Source organism: Papaver somniferum, unplaced genomic scaffold (assembly GCF_003573695.1).
Source record: "Papaver somniferum cultivar HN1 unplaced genomic scaffold, ASM357369v1 unplaced-scaffold_131, whole genome shotgun sequence".
Taxonomy (NCBI): domain Eukaryota; kingdom Viridiplantae; phylum Streptophyta; class Magnoliopsida; order Ranunculales; family Papaveraceae; genus Papaver; species Papaver somniferum.
The window spans coordinates 3,372,353-3,381,836 of record NW_020622270.1 but is presented as its reverse complement, the minus strand read 5'-3'; positions in this window follow the sequence as shown (position 1 = coordinate 3,381,836).

The following is a 9,484-nucleotide window of genomic DNA, read 5'->3' as shown; positions in this document are numbered from 1 at the left end:
TACACATTCTATCCTAATCTGAGACATAATTATAAGTACTCTAGAAATCAAGTATATAGTTTTCATCAAATTAACTTGACAAACAAGCTTGAGATAGCATCACTTGCGAGTTTGACCGAGTAATGATTAAGAAATATAACTTCTTTTATTGGGAAAATAGCCTCATCAATCATCATATGTCACCTCAGAAATGGAGTTTAACTCCTTATGTTGGAAACATATTAAAAATAAGTGTTCATGGATCAAATTGTTTACAACGATGAAAAAGAAAGAAAATAAATAAAATCGGGTATTTCAACGTTTATAAGCATTTAACCCGGTGTTATTGAGAAGACTTTCGGAAAAACTACGTCGCAAAATATAGAAAACACCATGTTTTTTAAAGACTGTCTTCGACATATAAATGTTCTTTTCTTCTTCAGCAACAGCATCAGTGACTCTCTGCAAATCTAAATTTATCTTTCTGTCTTCTCCCAAAACTCTATGTGAAACCTCTAATTACCTCCAACAATACTGCAAATACTCCACAATAACTCCAGAACAATTTGCAGTCACTTATTTATCTTCTTTCCAAGAGTTACGAGAATAATTTCTATTGTTATCTTTTTCACGCATCTGCAGCTGTCAAACTTCATCCCAACTTCCATGAATACATAAAAGTAAACCAAACACTTTGCAGCCACACACCATACACAGGAAAACTAGAGAAAGAGTAAAGAAACCACACGAACATCTTCACCCCTGTTTTACTCCTAATCCACGTAATGTTCTTATTTTTTTCCATTCCAAAAGACTTATCATCCATGTTTTGATGTAACTGCTGTTATAAATTCATTAGAGCGATTCAATCTCATCAAAACTCTTCAAAAATCCAAGCAGAAAAATATGCAGTTGAAAATTGTCTGATCATGCGCTTTCTCGCCAAATTTTATGGAAGAATATGGACTACCATTTATCCAGTTCCGGTGTCCCTTTAGCGTTGGATATGGGTAAGTCCAAAATAGGGGTCTCTTTAGCACTTGTCTTTGGGTGTCTTTAGTAATTTTTCTAGACGATTTTACAAAAATGTTTATTTCGCAAAAACACCTACAAACTCATAAAACCACATATTAAGTACAAAATCAAGCATCAACAATACAGAAAATTAAGAACAATTCAGACACAAAAATATGTCTATCAAATACCCCAAACTCATTATTTGCTAGTCCTCGAGGAAATCTAATATAGAAACTAAAAATCTTAACTCATTGTCACAGACATCGCGATTGGATTTAGTATGTGCAGTAAGTCTTTGTACCTCCTAGGTGACCCTCATTCCCCAGTGTTGTCTCCATTATACTTATGATACATGATCTACATTATACTTCTTCCGAGAATAAAATCTTTAAAATGCCAGTGTTTTGAGCTTGGTAGAGTTTCAGAAAGGTATATGTATTTTTATTCTACTTTTTTTAGGAAGATCCTACTATCTATATGTTTCATTTCGTTAACTAATCATCAATCATTTCCGTTATTTATACTTTCTTGTTTCATATACTTAGCGCTTCTTAACATCATAACTTAATGCTTTGCAATGCTTCTTGTTAGCACCTAAGGATTTATACTTCTTAAACCACTTATTGACATTCGTCGTGGATTGATACTTCTTATTTATACTTCTCATCCGATACTTCTTATTTTACTACTTAGGGAATAGCTACATGTTATCTATAATACAAAACAAAAAGGATTTTTGAACCTTGGACGGTCGGATAATATTTTGAGAGACAAATGCTGCATCCGACCATCTCCGTCTGATCCCAACCAAAAAAATCCGACAGTCCTTATTTTTGTAACTTATTTCAATATGAATTCAAATTTATTAATCTTTAATTAGTGGATAACATCTTAACTCTAGATATTTAAGTAAACATTAAATGAAGTCATAATATCATTTATGCATTAATTGTATTTGGTGGTGGCTACGTGAATCTTTCTTTTAATTGGAAAGAAGATACATTAACAACTTAAATTAAACTAGATTTACATTTGAGGAGTATTTCATGAGATCTCAAAACTCGTGAGCGGAGACTCGATCCGCTGACCTCCTACTTGAGAGTCAGGCTCCTGACTAACTGGGCTAATCCCTGATGGCTACGTGAATCTGATGGGAGTGAAACTTTATTTTTTACTTTTTCTGGAGCATAAGTGATATATATATATTTACTAGGGAATCACCCGTGGCATATCGGCACGGGCTATTTCACACTGTTATATTCTGGGGTGCTTTGTTGTTGGACCATGTCTGGCTTTCTCTTGTCGGACATATTTTTGAAAATAAAAACCCTGAAAAATTAAGACACCCAAATAAAAATCAAGACAGGAAGTCGCCATTCATTGCAGCAAATTCTGACATGATTTATGTGGAGCACTGTTCAAAGATGCATCATCTAACAAAGAGTAGCATTTTGATTTCGAACACAAAATATTTGGAGCATAAACAATACAAAAAAAAATGTATGGCCTAAAAACTGCATCAGATATGATTGATTTCGGGAGAGTACTACTGGTTGTCGTCTTGATATAAGTCAAAATAAACTAAATAGCCAATATAATGATCCTATGAGTCGTAAGTGTTTTATTCTCGAACCATGAATCAAAATGATCTAGACATAATACTATTACATGGAGGAAAAACATACAATATTTAATTATGAAAGTAAAAGCCAGATATCCAAATTTCACAGACTGAATTTCCAGGTAAGCTCATCCAAGACTTGGACAGGACAGGGGACCTTCTAAGCAACATTATCATCCAAAGATACAGCAGGGGATCTGTAACAAAAGATTCATAGTGTGCAGACATAATATTTCTTAAGAATCCAACTGATGCCGCATCGCTGCAACTAAAATCTACAATGTAGAGCTTGTTAACAGGAACTGCAGCGAATTTGGTCTTCTAAGAGAAGATGCCCTTCTTCTGAAATCACAAAGAGAATCAAAGAACTCATTGGAAAAGACCAATAATAATGTCTAAAGCCAATCATTTTTAAAATTTAGGAACTTAATTTTATGTAACTTGACTTTTCATTGCAACAGAAACGCGCAAGGATGGGCATTCTACTTTTTTTCCTCGACTCATGTTCAACTCAATCCAACGTAGGGCCACCGTCTGTTCTGCACCATCGGAATAAATCACAATTCATATATCAATATATCCAAGTATGGATGCTTATATTAGAACATAAGTAATAATAAAGAGGGGAAAAAATACTGTCACTTTCTCCTTAAACTGCCTTGTCGTTGGACGGTCATCATGTGAATCTAAGTGACAGAAGCACTGAGAAAGAAATAGAATGGTCATTTCCACAGTTACTTTCTACACATACTTTTTAGGCACATAATAGTTAAAACAACTGAGACTTCTGAAAATTAAGAATCAGATTATGGTACGGAACTCAGCCCACAACCACTATAAAGGTCTTCACAGCAGTGAGGATGCATATGTAGATAAATTTGTTGTATGTGGATGGAATTCGGGTTAAAATTAACTGGACATATTTTCATACCTTTAAAAACTCCACACTTGATCATTTGGTGGATAGGAAATCCCACTTGCAAACTTACAACAACAACTAAATGATTCTGGAGATGTCCATATTTAGAAGTCACCAAGTCATGAAATTGTCATCGTAGCTATGCAGCTTGATTCTGGTACTGTTAATGCTCCTCACATCTGCCACATTTCCATTGTCAAATATGAAGAGCATCCATGATAAGAATCTGCTAGCTTGCCTACTTATACTATTTTATGTGATTTTATGAAAAGGGGTACACGACAATGGATGTTTTAAAAGCTCCAGTTCTAACACCTAGCCAGTAGCTGAGCATACAATCAAGTTTGAGCATAGACCATGGACTGTAGGACATGCTATCGAACTAAAGGGAAAACATCCAGAAGTGACAAAAATTTCCGGCCAAAAGAAAACCATATTGGAGTGTTAGTGAGAGACACAAAACTTTCAATGGTGGGAAGAAGATAGTTTTAATTGATTGGACTTCTAAAGGAAAGGAATCAATCAAAACTTAAAATTTTGGGAACATAACTAAACAATTTTGATATTTGATTACAAACTAAAAAAAAAGAATTTCTCTATCCTACGGCTCATGTCGTATTTCTCCATAAAGATGGAGTGCCTTCTGTTTTTATTTGAAATTAAAAATGAATACGTACTCAATCTGGAAACTACTGTAACACCTAATTTCAACAACATATAAAATTTAAAAACTACTATAAACCATATGAGTGGGTACAACTGCAAGTTGATAAACATAAAATTAACACAACCCATTTTGGTGCAAAAACATTGTCCCCTCGAATAAGTTTAGGCAAAACCTAATGGCAACATGTCGTACACATGTAATATTAGGCTACAGACATCCAACTAATGGCTCTACATGCTGACATTGGAAAATATTTTGTTAGCAGATATTTATGAAGAGGCACTAAAGATCCGAAACCCACAATTATAGGAGAGGAATCTGAATAAATACTTCAAAGGGCAACTACACCCATAAATAAAAATTCAGATACAACCAAAATAAGCAAATCATAATCACAAAATAAAATATATGCATCATTAAATTCAATAATAACAACAAATAAAATAAAATAATCATCTAAAAGATGGTTCAGTATGCTTACATGTTCATCTAGGAAGAGCATACCGATGCTCGTCAATTTGTTGGTTGACATAAAACCCAATCCTTCCACTTCTTTGGAACCCGCATCTTAACCATGAAGGTTTTACCTTTCTTTCCACCTTATAGATGAACCTGTGATAAGTATTGCTCGTTTTATTAATTATGGAATCCCATAAGGTAGTATTATACAATCATTATATGGTAAACCATAATAAATAGCAGATGAAGTTCATGCCCAGAACAAAATGAGTCCCCACCATTTCCAACTCTCCGTCATTTTCTTCCCTTTGAAAATTTCATCATATCAATGTGTTCAAGCAATCTTTTCTCGAACCCATTCATATTTTTTTCATTTTACACAACTGCATCACCTCTAACTTCATCCATTAAAACCGTAAAAATACAATTCTCCGTATCAGTAATTTTACCAAACGCCCTAACAACAAAACACAATTTCAATGAATTTAACGCTCTAAAGTACTGAATCTAGATCAACATGGGATTCTCGTTTCTTGTGAAATCTTACTAAGTGCTTTTAATCAACTGAATTGACTGAGCAATAACAAAAATATGACATATCCATCACCTTCAGTTTCATCAAGTAAGCATGGTTTAACTCCAATGATAAAAGATTCCATTTAGATTTCGCCATATCATGACACGGCGACTGCATGTTGGTTGAAAAAATCTTACAAATAGCTCTTTAGTAAAGCTTTGAAGGATATCTGCAATGAGTAACGGATGGAACCTAAGCTTTGAGTGCTCAAAAAATAATGCACCATCTTGCTAGTAAAACTGCTTTCAATCAAAACCTAAAACTGAAACTTGAAAAAAGGATCAATTTATTTGGAGCAAAATCCTAATATTACTTGGTGAAAATGAGTTCATTGCAAAGCAAAAAATTACTTCAAAAAACCATATCCTCGATTTCAGTTGGTATTTGTAAATTATGGTCAAAGTGGATTCAAATCAAACTGTAAATTAACCAAAATCCATAAAAACAAATCAAGGTAAAATATCTTTATTCAAAGAGGAAATCAAGTAACTGTGAAATACAGTAAAAAAAATGTAACCGAGAAATAAAGTAAAGTTAAGACCTGAAAATTATTCCTCATTCCTTAATTGATTCTGAGAACTTTGAATATTCCGATTGAAACTTCGCATATAATTTCTCTAGTTTCTCAACACCAATCTGCTCATCCAAAGAAATCAAAATTAGGGTTTTGAACAAAATTTTAGTTTTGATAAATTAACGAATCTAGGTATAAAGACTCATTTCTACCAATATACAATACCACTCACCTTCTTAAAAGAAGTAAGAAAAAAATGGAAAAAAAAAATGAAGAATCGATCAAGTTAATACGCGCCTGATTCAGGTAGAGAAAATAAAATCCAAGGGAGAGGTTGATTGAATCACGAAGACTGGCTGCCATTTACTGTGTTTTATTGTTATCATGATAATAACTTGGAGAACATTTACGTGAAAGAAGCGGAAAAGAATATACGGCATTAAGATTTTCTCACTTCATCTTATTCGTGGAAGATTGAGAGTTTTTCGTTGAGTCTCTTAATGGGAGAGTTTTTCGCTGATAACCGTTGGATTTAAAGAATAAGATGAAACCTTGTAAGGTGAGGAAAGATCCTAGCCAGTAGTTAGAAAAATAGTTATATATCAGCCGTTACATAACTCACCAAGCACTAATGTTGTATAAGCATTGATAAATATATGGACACACTATTACTTAAATGATTAAGTGTTAGTTTTTGGATGAATTATATGACTAATTTTACAATATAGGTATGAAAATTATTTTCGCTTGAAACAAATTAGAAACCTATCACACAATTGAATACGATTGAAAGGTTATAATTAAAAATTTCATCAGTCATAGATCAGACCAAAATAGTATCCTTATATACGATTGAAAGGTTATAATTAAAAATTTCATCGATCATAGATCAGACCAAAATAGTATCCTTATGACACGTGTTATTTTTAGGGTATCAAAAAAAATAAACTATCATAGATAAGATTTGTAACCTCTTTCAGGTTCTCATGGGTCAAAATAAGTCGTATATAGTTTGTAATATTTGCTTATTAAGTAATTATAATAAAAAATAATCCTGTCTCATATCGTGCCGTTATGATCGGTTATGGTGCATTTAATAGAAGTGTGGAAAATGAGCATTATGATCGATTATGGTGCGTCTAATAAAATACAGACAAATGCCTCATGTCTTCTCATGTCGTGCCTTAAAGAAACCTCATGTTGTTACAATATGTTATTTCATCTACCGGTAGATTTATTTTTATATAATAGTCATTATGGCCAAAAAATAATTCCATCTCATCCCGTGCCTTTACAAAACAGATGGGATTTTTGAGCCTTAGACGGTTGGATAATATTTTCAGAGACAAACGTTGCGTCCGACCATCACAGTCCCATCTCGATCTAAGACATCCGACGAATATAAGAGTTGTAACCTCTTTTTATTATGACTATTTTTGGTGGGTTTCCTCATAATTAGGATCATAAATAAAAATTAAATTTAATATACTTTTTTCTTAAGATCATTAGCTTTAATTATCCCATCTACAAATAAATAAAACACCAAATTTTTAAAAATCAAGAATCATAAAATTTCAATTAACTAAAAACTAGGTTGTTCTCCGGCGGATAAACAATTGTACACAAAAACACCAACTGTATAGAAAATATGTGATAAGCAATTGTTTTTTTTATTTATATCTTGCATCAAAAAGCAAATTAAATTTTTAAGAAAAGGTAAAAAGATAGAAATCATTTATAAACAATTACCATTTCCATTCATATGATAAAAAAACATGCCCAAAGAATCATGGTTTGATATGGGTTTTGCGTGTTTCTCCTCAACCACACATCACAAATCTGATTTATAAAATTGTTGAATCATCCACATCAAAGTTTTCAATAAACATGTGATTAAAAATGAAGAATGGATTCAAAATCCATTTAGTTGATCTGCATCATTTGAGAATATGAAGGGTGTAATTAACTTATGCGGAGTGAAAATCAAAGACATGGTGGGTATCGATGAAAATTTGAGGAAGGCTGCTAGTTTTAATAAAGTCAATAATTTTAAGGGAAAGAAAATAAAGGCTCACGTAAGCTTTGGACTGAAATATAGTCAGGATGCTTATTTGTTTTAATAACTTCTACATAGGCCAATTAACTACCTTTTCTTGCTCTAATTTTTCATATATTTAATTTTGGAATGATAGGGAAAGCAGGTGTATATATGTGTAATGGCACATACATGTATATAACATCTGAATTAATCTTACAAAAGTTATAAAGGACTAGTAAAAAATATGTGGAATTTGGCCTAACCATTGCCAACTATATTAAGAACAAATAAAAGTATTTATTTTAGAGGCCAACTATATTGCCACTAGAGGTAATAATTAAATTAGATAATTAAATGTTACATCACTTATTTTCTAATTTTTATTAAATATAATGTTATAGGTGATTTTGATTGGTTCAGGATTCACCGGGTTATTAGATAAATGTTGCGCAAGTGCTGTTACGGCACGGATTATCTCTAATATCAGATCATTCAAGAATTGATACTTCACATATTTCAGATTTCTTATTATTCATACTTCTTTTCAAGAATACTTCGAGTTTGTCACGAGAAGATTATTCATAAGAGCATATTATATTTCTTATGCATGTATTTCTTTAATATTTTGATACTTCAAAGTGATACAAGTGTATCCCTACTTAGGAACTTGGTAAACCTCAAGCTAAGTTGAGGAAGAATCCTATTCTAGGAAGGAATCCTTGTTTAGGCAGAATTCCTAGTTAGGGAAGAGTTTTTTTTTAGGAAATACTCTTAGTTTAGGAAATAGATTCTTAATAGAATTCCTTGGTCGGCTTAGTACGATGAAGGCTATAAATAGAGGGCTTTTGCTAATATCTAAGAACATATACTAGATACAGAAAACCTAGAGAAAGCTGGTGAAGAATAATCAAACTAGCTTAGCAAACAGTTTAAAGTTGATCTAATGTTTAGAGAAGACTGTGAGCGTAATAAAGACAAGATTATAATCGTTTTCTTGTTTATAATACAGAGAAGATATTTTCTTCGAAGTAATTTCTTGTGTCTATGTTTTCTAAGTCTTTTCGTTTATTATTATCCTTAATTCCTCCTTTATAATAATATCTACCAAGGTAAAGGGATCATATGTATCAAGTTAGCATCACGAGCAAGGTTAGTTTCTAGGGTAAATCCCTGTGCGTTTATGGTTTATACTAGATCTCTCTACATAAAACTTGGTAAGGTACTTGAGAAGCTAGAAAATGTTAGAAGAACAAGGGGATCAAGGATGACGAAGCCAAATGATGATCCTAAGCAAAACGAACCTCAAACTATAGAAGAAAAGGTGGCTACACTGCAAACATACATGAAGTCGATTCAAACCACCCTTGCAGAATTGACTGAATGTATTCGTTCTCATACGCCCAAGACGAAAATGGAGAAAAGGATTATACCTAGACCTGAAGCTTCGAAAGATGAGGATGAAGATGAAAATGAAGAAGAAGAGGAAGAAGATGAAGACGATGAAAAGAAGAAAAGTGAGTTTCTTAAAATTCCTACTTCAAATAAACTTTATGGTAAGAATCTGAAAATTGATTTTCGTGTTGATATTCCACTTTATTATGGGAGTGTCAATGTAGAAACATTGGATGATTGGATTGAACGTCTACAGACGTAGTTTTATTTCTTTGAATATGGTTTAAAGGAAAAGATTGCT